This window comes from Carassius gibelio, chromosome A9 (genome assembly GCF_023724105.1).
Source record: "Carassius gibelio isolate Cgi1373 ecotype wild population from Czech Republic chromosome A9, carGib1.2-hapl.c, whole genome shotgun sequence".
Taxonomy (NCBI): domain Eukaryota; kingdom Metazoa; phylum Chordata; class Actinopteri; order Cypriniformes; family Cyprinidae; genus Carassius; species Carassius gibelio.
In genome coordinates, this window is record NC_068379.1 from 29673259 (window position 1) to 29687037 (window position 13779).

The window sequence follows — 13779 nt, forward strand, 5'->3', positions numbered from 1 at the left end:
ATTATTTCCGGCCAATCCATGATCAGCAGAGTTTACACGTCACGCTTTGGTAACGGTACAGTTCACTTGGAACCTCAACCGAAGTGGTACTAAAAAAAATGTACCAGGTACTGTACCCAGTGGAAAACCCCCAAAAGTGAACCATACCGAGCCATACCGTGCAGTGGAAAAGCTCCATAGGAGTGCAGAATGTGACCATCTTATATGACCGTTTGAAACACTACAGTTCAAAAGTTTGGGTTTGGTAGAATTTTTTTATGTTTTTGAAAAGAAGTCTCTGATGCTCACAGAGGATGCATTTATTTGACCAAAAATACAATAAAAATAGTAATATTATTAATATTGTGAATTGTTTTTTACAATTTGAAATAAAATAAAAATTCTGTTTGAATATATTTTAAAATGTTAATTATTCCTAGGATGGCAAAGCTGAATTTTCAGTGTCAGAAATTGTACTAATATGCTGATTTAGTGCTCAAGAAACATTTCTTGAGAAAAACAGGTTTTTCACATCATTTTGTATCATTTTTGCATTGTTACAAATTACAGGTAACCCCAGCCTGTATGGTATAAACCAGAGGTGTTCAGCCCCACTCCTGGTGTAACACCCTATGAAATCTTTTTTTTTTTTTTTTTTCACACATTTTGTTATTATTATTATTATTATTATTACTTTCCCAGTTAAAAAATTTCTAGATTCCATCTAAATGGTTTAATAAAAGAAAAAAAGTTAATCAACTGAATTCATAAAACCTCATTATTATAATAATTATTATTATAGGGTCCTTTGAAATGTTTTATTTTTCCCACTGGAGGGCCTCCTTTGGCTCCTGCCCAGTTAACACGCCTGAACCAGCTGATCAAGGTCTTCAGGCCAGCGTCACTAAAAACTTTCAGGCAGGTGTGTTGGAGCTCAACTCTGCGGGAAGTTGGATTGTTATTGGTTATTTGCTGTCATTTTATTTTTATTTTTTAAATATAGTCCTGTTCTAATGTCATTTTCTTCATTGGCACTGAAAGAAACTCCAGTGTAGGTTTTCTAAGTTTATGTAAAGTGCTGAATATGGCTCTCGCCCCCCTCTCTCACTTATTATCCTTTTTTTTATTGCTGGCCAGGCACTGTGTTACAGAATGATTTATTCCTCAAGCGCTCAGCATTTTCAGTGTGTGTGTAACTCTGAAATACCAGCCTACCTGCTGAATGGCAGATCCATGTTTGAAAGACCAGCTTCCCATAAGCTTGTAGAAATCACTTGAGTCACCCACTGTGTATGGCCTGGGATTAGACTCAGTGGGGACAGATAGCATGTCAAGAGTGAGACTGTTCTTTAAACAGAGGAAAGCAAGCTCATGGCTATTCTTTGAGTGTCCCGCATCCATCTGCGGCTGGTGCAGAAACAGCATGGAGAGTTTCGCATTACCAACACCCCAGAAAACACGAATCTGCTTCCTGCCTGTCCTGCTGAACAGCAAATTGAATTTTGATTGAAATGGTGGCAGTGGCAGCTGTGAGTGGCATATTCAGTGAAATCGAATTTAGAGAGTGATGCTTTACGGCTGCTACTGCAGCTCCAGATGTTAGTTCACTGATAGCTTCTCAGCACCGCTTGTAATTGAAGTTTACTTCCCTGCTGCAGAATGGAAAATTACTGTCTGAAGTGTCTTGTGTGACCTCCAATTCTGCAATAAAAACGGAAATTTTACCTTTGTTATTTTGTAACATAGGGTTTGCTACTGCATTATATTAAAGGTATAGGTCACCGAAAAAATACAGTTGTCACCATTTACTAACCCTTATGTTGTTCCAGTCCTGTATGGACTTCTTTCTTCTGTTGAACACACACACACACACACACACACACATACGCACATATGTCATAATGCCTCTCTCCATCTTCTCAGAATATTTTGGTTGAGAAAACATACTTATGCTTATTTTTAGTTAAGGCAGCATCTACTGTTTGCTTTATTTTAGTTTAATCAGTAGAATATTAAATTGATGTGTAAATTGAATCCAAAATGTTTTCAAATCAAACCACAGTTAGTAGTAGTCATCAGAGACTCTGGAATCACAATTGGTCACAGGAGATGTATTTAAATGTTAATAAGATGTGAACAGTGATCTTTTGTCCGATCACCTGTACAAGGTTTAAACAGGGAGGTACAGTAGCGCACTGTTTTTAGGCTTTATTTAAAATTCCATTCCTCTGTCTTTGGCCTTCTTTTAGCACACTGTTATCCCAATGCACACTTGTACACGTAGACCTACTGTACTTGCACTTTGTTACAGCACTGGTTTATTTTTACTCTGTGTCCTCTCTCTGTCTTCCAGCCTCCTAGCCCTGGAGAAATGGAGCAGCGTGAAAGAAAAGCCAGCACAAGTTCATCTGAGGATGGAGACAGTGATGATAATGACAGCAGGAGGGTAGTTGGTAAGTATGTCCTTTGATTTTTATTTTTATTTTTATTTTTTTATATTGCATTAGAAAAATAGTCAAATAAAAGCATTGTGACACCATGTTTTATAGTGTTTGAATAAATTAAGTAAATCATTAATCACTTTTTGCCATGGATTGTTACAGGGAACGTTCACCCCAAAATGAAAATAACTTACTAATTTTTATAATGTTGTAATATATTTTGAAGGAAAAGATTTTTAATGAGAGTCATAGGGGTCCAGTGCTGTTTTGGACCCCACTGGCTTTCAGTGCATGGACCAATTTCTTTTTTGTTTTTATTTTTTATTAATAAATGGGTGAACTGTCCCTTTAAATCATAATGCCACTGATCCTATATCCTCTGGATATTATAGTTAAAAATAATTAATCTCAGATAGAAGAAACCGTATATCCCATGACCAGAAAACTGTTGCCTCAGCACTAAACTGGCACATAAGCCTGCTTGCTTCCTCACAGCTGAGACCTACTTTCAACATTTCCTAAGTCAGCACAAGGACGAACACGGTGACTGAGCACTGCTTCACTGTAGACGCACCTGTTGAGGGTGAACACAGTATGTGTAGTTAGCAAATCAATCAAATGACTTGTTTCAACCAAGAGGAATAAAATCTTTTCTTTTTTTTTTTGTCAGACTGTAAAATTAGGATTAATTGTGATGCTTTTTTAGTTTTAGGCATTTTGAACAACTGTAGTGGAATCTGACTTTAAATTCCTTTAATATTACAAATATTTTATCAATCAATAGATTTTCAGTTTAAGTCTGAAAGGAATTTGGTAATTTTTTTTTTTGTAAAGATGATTATTATTTTTTGCATCCTGGCATTTTCACATTGAAAGAAGTCTCTTGTACTCAAAAGGATGTATTGAATTAATATAAACATACAGTAAAAAGTAATATTATGAAATATATATATGTTTTTTATTATTTGAAGTATAAATTTTTTGTAAAATTGCAAATGTCTTTACTGTCACTTTTGATTAGTTTTATGCATTCTTGCTGAATAAAAGTATAATTTTATTTTAAATAAATAATCTTATTGACCTCCCAAACTTTTGAACATTAGTGTATTTGTTCATATTTCTGCTATTATTTGCTTCTGGCAGCTCCCTTAATTTATAATAAGTGTTTCTCCATAGAAGTCTCTGTCTCAGGGCTCATCTGCATCCAGCCTCAGTGTAACACTGCAGACACACATTACCTTGCCACTCATACCTGTTTATCTGATCTATTGCTCCCTGGTCTCTAGAGCTCATCACCAACGTCTCACTTCAGTAGCTCTCATAGTCTGTGTTATGATCTATAAAATGCTTTCAATCATCCCTTCTGCAGAGCTGTTGCAAATCTAAAATCTTCCTGAGTGAAAACAGCACAAGTCTCTTCCATTCTCCTGACACCTGCACAAGGATACTTGACCACACATGAGTATATTTTTTTGTATTTTGGAGACTTGGAGACTTTGTAACGGCCAAAACTCTGTATTTTTTATGCATCACATTATAGTGCGGTGTGCATGAAAATAATAAAAAGGCTGCAGAGCAAATTTATCATCCATAGTGGTTCTCACTAAGTCCTACGGCATCACCACATAGTGTGTGTTATTGTAACGACAGATAAAAGAGGAGGAAGCAATTGCAGGCAATCAGATGTTGTTTATTGATAAAGAGTGTCCAGAGTGTTGGCAATGGCAAGGAAGGTCTACGGTGGCGTGAGAAGAGCGGGAAGGTGAAGTCAGCGGTGCAGGTGAAGGTGGTCAATGGTTGGAACCAGGAACAGACCGGAACACTGACACGCGGACGACAACACGAATCCAAACCAGCACACAAACACGGAGGACGGTAATCCAGCTAGTGCATGGAGACATAAGAGAGGATCTGACAACAGAGAGAGAGCGAGGTGAGTATAAGTAGCAGAGGTATGATGACGATCAGCTGGAGCGAGACAATCAACACCCAGGTGATGACAATCAACTAAACGAGCACATGGAGACAACGTAAGTACAAAAACAATAACAAAACATGACACGGAGGAAACACTGGATTTCCTACCGTGACAGTACCCTCTCCCCTAGGACGTCACCTGACGTTCCCAGCCTGCTTTACCTGTAGATTGTAATCATCTATAAGGTGGTGATCCAATATGTCCCGAGCAGGAACCCAGCTCCTCTCCTCCGGACCGTAACCTTCCCAATCCACCAAGTACTGAAAACCGCGTCCCCTCCGTCTAGAGTCCAGAATACGATTAACCAAATAGGTGGTTTCCCCATTAACGAGACGAGGCGGGGGGGGAACCGGAGCAGGCGGATTAAGACGGGAAGAAATCACCGATTTAATTTTGGAGACGTGGAACACGGGATGAATCCTCCTGTACGCCGGAGGAAGGCTAAGACGCACGGTTACCGGATTAATAATCTTGGTAATAGAAAACGGGCCAATAAATTTGGGAGCAAGTTTGTTAGAAACGGACCGCATAGGAATATTCTGGGTAGAAAGCCACACTCTTTGACCGACGACGTAACGGGGAGGCTTCGACCGGTGGCGATCGGCCTTAGCCTTGGTGCGCGACCTAGCCTGGAGCAGAGCTCTGCGAGCTCTGGTCCAGGTGCGGTGACACCTCTGGACTAATGCGTGTGCGGAGGGGACCGAAACCTCGGATTCCGTACTGACAAAATTAGGTGGTTGGTACCCTAAACTACACTTAAATGGAGACATGCCCGTAGATGACACTGGCAAAGAATTGTGTGCGTACTCCACAACTGAGAGTTGCTGACACCAGGACGAAGGATTATTGGAAACCAAACATCGCAAAACCCTCTCGACATCCTGATTGGCTCGTTCGGTTTGACCATTGCTCTGGGGATGGAACCCGGAAGAAAGACTAACAGTCGCTCCTAACAATTTACAAAATTCTCGCCAAAATTTGGACACAAATTGGGGACCCCTGTCAGAAACCACGTCTGTCGGGAGGCCATGTATGCGGAAGACGTGGTCAATGACAGCTACCGCGGTTTCCTTGGCTGAAGGTAATTTGGGCAAGGGAATAAAATGAGTCGCCTTCGAGAACCGGTCCACTACGGTTAAAATCACCGTATTGCCTTTAGAGGGCGGGAGGGCGGTGATAAAATCTAGCGAAATGTGGGACCAGGGTCTTGAAGGGACAGACAGCGGTAAGAGTAACCCATCTGGAGGTCGATTGGAAGTCTTACCAATAGCGCAAACTGAACAAGCCAAGACGAAATCGTGGACGTCACGAGCCATACCAGGCCACCAAAATCGTTGCTTGACCAGAAATCTAGTTCTACTAACCCCTGGGTGACAAGCAACACTGGAACAATGACCCCACTGGAGAACGTCTGACCGTAACCTCTCCGGCACAAACAATCGGTTCGGTGGGCAACGAGCCGGGGGCGTTACCCCTTCTAAGGCGGTCAACACCTTCGATTCGACCTCCCACCTGAGCGCGGAGATAATGATGGTCCCCGGTAAAATGGGCTCGGGAGTAGCAGTACGATCGGAACGCTCAAAAAGACGGGATAAAGCATCGGGTTTGATGTTTTTGGAACCCGGCCGGTAAGAAAGTGTAAAATCGAAACGACCGAAAAACAATGCCCACCGAGCCTGCCTGGAGTTAAGTCTTTTGGCGGTTCTAATGTATTCGAGATTCTTATGGTCCGTCCATACAATGAAAGGTACACCCGACCCCTCAAGCCAGTGACGCCATTCTTCCAGTGCAAGTTTGACTGCCAACAACTCTCGATTGCCAATGTCATAATTAACTTCTGCAGGAGATAAACGGTGAGAATAATACGCGCACGGATGCACCTTTCCGTCTGAGGATGCGCGTTGGGATAACACTGCTCCTACCCCCACCTCTGACGCGTCGACCTCCACTATGAATTGACGTGAGCGATCAGGGGTGACGAGAATGGGAGCTGAAACAAAGCAGCTTTTCAGTTTGGCAAACGCAGCCTCAGCTGCGTCTGACCACCTGAACGTCAAACTAGGGGAGGTCAAGGCGGTCAGAGGAGCGGCTAGTTGGCTGAAATTGCGAATGAAACGCCGGTAAAAATTGGCGAACCCCAGAAATCTCTGCAGGGCCTTGCGAGACTCTGGGGATGGCCAATTTACCACAGCCTTAACCTTCTCAGGATCCATGCGAACACCCTCAGTCGAAATGATGTGTCCTAGAAAAGAAACAGACTGTGCATGAAAAACGCATTTCTCCGCCTTGACAAACAATCCATTCTCTAGCAACCGCAGAAGCACTCGTCGTACGTGTTGCACGTGTTCCTGGAGAGACGAAGAAAAAATCAATATGTCATCCAGGTAAACATATATGAACAGATCGACCATGTCTCGCAACACGTCATTAACGAGTGCTTGAAAGACTGCCGGCGAGTTGGTTAGCCCGAACGGCATAACGCAGTACTCAAAATGGCCTCTAGGGGTGTTAAAGGCAGTCTTCCACTCATCCCCCTCCCTGATGCGGACCAAATGATAAGCATTACGTAAGTCCAATTTAGTGAAAACGGACGCTCCCTGCAACCTCTCAAAAGCTGAAGACATAAGCGGCAAAGGATAGGTATTCTTTACCGTTATGTTGTTCAGCCCTCGGTAGTCAATGCAAGGTCGCAAGGATCCGTCCTTCTTTCCCACAAAAAAGAACCCCGCCCCCGCTGGAGAAGAGGAAGGGCGGATAAACCCCGTTGCTAGAGAACTGGATATATATTTCTCCATGGCCGCCGTCTCTGGAACAGACAAAGAATATAACTTGCCCTTAGGCGGAGAAGTACCTGGCAATAACTCTATCGCACAGTCATAGGGACGATGAGGAGGAAGAGAATCAGCACGAGACTTACTGAACACCTCCTTCAGGTCGTGGTACTCCGCGGGCACGCTAGTCAAATCCACTGCTTCCCCCTGAAACACAGACTCAGAAACATTAACACCAGCAGACAAAAGACAAGACAAATGACATTCCTCGCTCCAGCTAACCACAGATCCAAGGCGCCAATTGATGCTGGGGTTGTGTTTCTGAAGCCAGGTGTGACCGAGAACGATGGGGGATTGAGGTGAGTCCGTAATGTAAAATGATATCTCCTCAGTATGATTGCCAGATGTGGTGAGGGAAACAGGTAAGGTGGTCTGAGTGATGACTGGTAGTCTGTGTCCATTGAGAGCAAAGGGTGCAATGGGGTGTTTGAGGGAGGTAAGAGGAATGTTAAGCTTACTAGCGAACTGGAAGTCCATGAAATTACCCTCTGCCCCAGAATCCAACAAGGCGTGATGCTCGAGTGCGTGGGTGGACCACCGTAGACTCACCGGAAGGAGTGTCGATGTAGATGAGGTCTTTCTGGCAGAGATCCCACCCGATAGTAGCCTCCGTCTTACTATCGGGCTTGGTCTTTTACCGGACAACGCTGGATGTGATGTTCTTGACTGCCGCAGTATAAACATAGTCCCAGGGATCTCCGCCTGATCCTCTCCTCCCGGGAGAGCCGAGCTCGCCCCACCTGCATGGGTTCAAGATCTCCCGGTGGGCTGACCGCAACATCTGAGCGCTGATACTGAGCCTCCGGTCTGTTCGCGAGAACTGCTCTCCCCCTCCGTCTGGTGGCTTGATCGAGTCGATTCTCCACTCTGATGGTTAGGTCAATCAGACTGTTGAGAGAAGTGGGGAGCTCGACGGCGCGGATCTCCTGTTGGATGCGGTCAGCCAACCCATGCAGGAAGTGATCCCACTGCGCCTCCTCGTTCCACTTACACTCCGCCGCCAGGGTGCGGAACTCAATCAAATAATCGGAAACGGACCTTTCCCCCTGACGTAGGTCCGTGAGAAGCCAAGCCGCTTCCCTCCCGGCGGCGGAGCGGTCGAAGACCCGTCTCATCTCTTCCGAAAGTGCGTGGAACGAGGCACAGCAGCTGTCTTGGTTCTCCCACACCGCCGTCCCCCAGAGGGCAGCCCTTCCCGTAAGTAGAGATAAGACGAATGCCACCTTCATTTCCTCGGTGTAGAACGTGCGGGGCTGCAGGGCGAAGTGCAGAGAACAATGAGACAGAAATGATCGACAGAACTCTGGCTCACCCGCATATTTCTCCGGGATGGGGAGGCGTGGTTCGGGCTGGGAAATCCCCCCGGAGACGATCGGCGGTGTGGGTGGCGTGGGAGGCGCAGCGGGTGACGATTGTTGTTGTTGTTGCGTCTGGAGAACGAGCTCGGACACCTTCGTCACCATTGCTTGGAAGGCTCGACCCATCTCATCTATCGCCTTGTCTTGGCGATCCATACGACCCACAGCTCGTTGCAGAAATTCTTCGAGATGAGATGGGGAGCGATCGCCTGCTGCTTCCATGATGGTCAGATCCTACTGTAACGACAGATAAAAGAGGAGGAAGCAATTGCAGGCAATCAGATGTTGTTTATTGATAAAGAGTGTCCAGAGTGTTGGCAATGGCAAGGAAGGTCTACGGTGGCGTGAGAAGAGCGGGAAGGTGAAGTCAGCGGTGCAGGTGAAGGTGGTCAATGGTTGGAACCAGGAACAGACCGGAACACTGACACGCGGACGACAACACGAATCCAAACCAGCACACAAACACGGAGGACGGTAATCCAGCTAGTGCATGGAGACATAAGAGAGGATCTGACAACAGAGAGAGAGCGAGGTGAGTATAAGTAGCAGAGGTATGATGACGATCAGCTGGAGCGAGACAATCAACACCCAGGTGATGACAATCAACTAAACGAGCACATGGAGACAACGTAAGTACAAAAACAATAACAAAACATGACACGGAGGAAACACTGGATTTCCTACCGTGACAGTTATAAGTTAAATGATCAGTCTTTAATAGAAGGTCTATGGATTAATAACTATGGATGATAAGTTCTCTCTGCCGCCTTGTTAATATTCTGTCTTTATTTTATTTGTAATGCCAAGAAAGAGTTAATGTATCATGTATGAGAAGAGCGCGTTGTCGTGTAGCAGCCATTAAATGTGTGAGGCACCAACTCCTCGTTTTCTATCTCTTTCATTTCATGGATTTAATGAGTTATCCGAGTAAAAACGGACAACTTCAGTGACTACAGGCTCTTATCCTCCTGCGCTCGCACACGCTGTGTGTGTGTGTGTGTGTGTGTGTGTGTGTGTGTGTGTGTGTGTGTGTGTGTGTGAAATGCGGTGCTGAAGTGAAATAGCTGGGCAGTTTTATTATAATAAGCAGCCTAATAAATATAATAGTTATTATTATTATAATCTAATACATTCATAGAAAAAAGAGCCTAATATCATAAGAGCCATAATCTGCTTATGTCGATATCTCTGATTATCGTCGATACACGATAAAGATCATGTTCCATGAAGATATTTTGTAAATTTCCTACCATAAATATATAAAAACTTAATTTTTGAATAGCAATATGCTTTGCTAATAATTCATTTGGATAACTTCAAAGTTGATTTTCTCAGTATTTTGATGTTTTGCCTCATCAAATTCCAGATTTTGATATCCAGTGTATCTCGCCCAAATATTGTCAGATTGTCAGATGAAAAATCTAATTGTATTACAATGTGAGTTGAGTGAATCATTACATTCCTAGTTTTTTCTGTATAATTGATCAAATAAATGCAGCATTGGTGAGCATAAGAGACTTCTTTCAAAATAGATAAATAAAAAATATGGCTGACCGTAAACGTTCAAATGGTTCTTTTCTTTTCTTATTATATTATATTCTGGGAATTAATTTATTTGTTTCTGGTCCTCTAATTTAAATATTTTGTAGCGATATAATTTCTTGTCATTTAAATAATAATGATTATATTTAGATTTTTTTTTAATATTCCACTTATGTGGCAAAATGAGACCTCTGATGGTGTTTGACTTGATTGCATATCACTTATCTTAGTGTGGGTCAGAGTGTCATTCTTAGATTTTTATTTGTGGACCAAGGTTCCCGCTAAATTAGGTTGCTTGCCAAAGGAAATTTTTAGTCTCATTTGGTGTATGTCAAGTGTTAATTTTAAGCTATGGCTGCGTTCGTTCCTCAAAGTCTTTATGAAATTGCATGATCATTGTTGAAGCTCGACATTAAGAGCGAAGCTTTCTTAGAGATTGAGCTCTGTATCTGGAAATGATACCAGCTGCCTAGGAGCCACTTCACACTGCAACTGTAGCCATTATATATTTCAAGATCATTTAACAATAATCATCCTTTCATGCATTTTTAAAGCGCTACACTGTTGTGTGCGTGGTGTATTAAGTCATTATGTATATAAAACTGCATTGATAAAGGCTTCAGTGTTTTTGTTGTCTTTATTTAGTGGCTGTGTTGGAAGTGAAAAAAGGATCCACAGGGAAAACAGCAGGTGTTGAGTCTCAGGCCCAGTTGCATGCTTGGCAGAATGATCTGCACTTTATGATTATTTCATGGGCTTTTATGCTCCCCGGCACTGATTCAACACTCAGTTATTGAGCTTTGGCTTCTGTTGTTGTGAATGTCACTTCAGGTTTGCAGGATTCATGGACTGAATAATTTTCTCAGCAGCAATTCAACTTAAATAGAAATGTCAACCAGGATTTGACTACAAGCCTAGGTGGTACGATGGCATGTATACCATGCAACAGTAACCGAATACTTGAAATACTTCCATAGGCTTTTTGAAAAACCCATAGCATATTTTTTCCCAATAGTTTTCAATGGGAGCGACGTGTTTTTAAAACGCCAGCAGGACTACAAAGTGGTACTGAATGTTCAACTTTGGCAAAATGCAGTGCTCATCTCTGTTAGTTTTCAGTCATCCATCCAATCACAGTGGAGGATGGGCAGGGCAAATACCGCACCGACCAACTGTCACATCCTACTTGTACTACGACTGAACGACAATGGAGAAGTTAAAATTTATATGAAAAATAAGTAAATAACACTGCTACCGTATTTTCCGGACTATAAGTCCCACTTTTTCTCATAGTTTGGCTGGTCCTGCGACTTATAGTCAGGTGCGACGTATGTATCAAAATTAATTTGACATCAACCAAGAGAAATGAACGAAGAGAAAACATTACCGTCTATCGCCATGAGAGGGCGCTCAATTCTGCTCAGTGCTCCTGTAGTCTCTCCCTGAAAACAGAGCGCCCTCTAGCGGCTGTAGATGGTAATGTTTTCTCTTGGGTCTTGGTTCTAAATAAATGCGACTTATAGTCCAGTGCGACTTATGTTTTTTTTTTTTTTTTTTTTACTCGTAATGACGTATTTTTGGACTGATGCGACTTATACTTAGATGCGACTCATAGTCCGAAAAATACGTATATTCAGAGCTACTGTTTTGCATGTCTTTTAAATTAATTATTTAAATTACTTAATTTCAAAGTCAGAAGCAATGTGCAAACAATTTTATGATCCAATGTGAATTTTTAAATGGAGAAATATTTGTATATATTTTCATATTTATTTAATTTATATAAATTGCTTATAATTTTTTTTAATATGCATTACACATCAAGAGTAATAAATTGGCAGTAAATTAAACAAATTAGTACTAAACAGTGCAAAATCTATTAAAATTAGTTAATAAATTACGGTAATATATATATATATATATATATATATATATATATGTATGTATGTATGTATGTATGTTCAGTTAATTATTTTGGCTGTATTTATTGTTTGATTATTGATAATAATTTATTGACCGTTATTTTCAAAATTCCAAAACTTCTTATGTAACTGAAACAATGCTGTCTTGTTAGGATGTTAGCATGTGATTTCAGATATATGCATATACAGTTTACTTTTAAGTAACTGTCAGACATTCACTGTGTATAGAGCAAGTCATGTGATCCATAGCCACTTGACACAAATTCAGTGCTTGACTGATTGGTGCAGCTTCTACTATGCTTTACTAGTGTGAATGTGTTTGTTTCAGCGTGCCCTTTAACAGTGAGAGTAAAAACAGACAAAGCAGCTCCTCACCTGACAGGTGAGTCTTCTATTAGTCTCAATTGAACAAAATCAATGTAGAATTCAGACCTTTCTGTAAACTGTTGCCATTTGTCTACATTTTAGGGAAGAAAAGAGGTCACAGTCTAGATCCCGATCTAGATCTCGTTCTCCTGAAGAACGTTATGGAAGGGGTCATAGGTGAGGGAAACGTGTTTATGCTCTTGACAAATTTGCTGTAAAATATTGCACCTTTCAGGTCTAACGTTGTCTTTGTTCTCCGTTGTTCTCACGTCAGGTCCAGGGAGCGTGAGCGAGGTCTAGACCGCTATGGCGACTGGGATCGTTATGAGCAGCGCTCCAGCAGAGAGAGGGATTGGGAGCACAGGAGGAGGGGAAGATCAGCCTCCCCAGCCAAAAGTGATGAACCTCCCACTGAGGAGCCTCCAGTGAAGAAGAGGAAGGAAGCGCTGGACCCCATCCTGACCCGCACCGGTGGGGCCTACATCCCAACAGCCAAACTGCGTATGATGCAGGCTCAGATCACCGACAAGAGCAGGTTGGCTTCACTTTGCTCAGCAGTCCAACATATTTTGTATTTATTATTTTTTTAAAAATGGTTTTTTTGGGGTAAAGGGTGTAGCATTGTTGTTTGATTAAACGTTTATTCACTTTAGACTATATTTTTGTGATACAATATTTCACTTTCAAAATCCATCATTGGGTTAGGAGGAAACGAGAAAAAAAAAAGTGAATCAGTAAGAAGTAGGGCAAAATATTGCATTGTCACCATATTTATGTAATTATTTTAATGATGATATAAATAAAACATTGCATCTCTTTGAATTCCAGTAGTATAAATGCCACTAGAGTTGGTAAATTTCATTGATCAAATTTAATCAGTTGAAACTGTGATTTAAAATGAATTAATTTAAAACGCTTAATAGAGATGCCGTTTTTTGCTAAATATTATTTTGAATTTGTAAAAAAATGTGCAGAAATGTAGGTGTAGAATTTATCATAAAATATATTTGTAAAATTATACTCTATGGTTAAAACAAATGTGGTGTAAGATTTTGTTTTAAATAAATTAATTATTTTATTCATTAAGGATGCGAAAAAAAAAAAAAAAAAAAGAATACGAAGACTTTTGTAATGCTCCAAAAGTTACAGATTTCTAATTCAAATAAATGCTGCTGTTTTGACATTTCTAATCAATAAAAAATCATGTAAAATGTATCATGGTTTCCACAAAAAAATTAAGTTTTCAACGTATGTTATGAGAAAATTTCTTAAAATAGAAAATGGTATTTTAAATGTATATGAAATATATGCAATATTTCACAAAATGAAAGTTTTTACTGTTTAAATGAATGCAGTCTTGAG

At 41.3% G+C, this 13779-nt stretch overlaps 1 pseudogene; it reads left to right on the top strand.

Annotated features, from left to right (window-relative positions):
* The first annotated feature begins 1490 nt into the window (after positions 1 to 1490).
* Positions 1491 to 13779, top strand: part of LOC128020189 (pre-mRNA-splicing factor CWC22 homolog) — a 38218-nt pseudogene continuing 25929 nt past the window's right edge.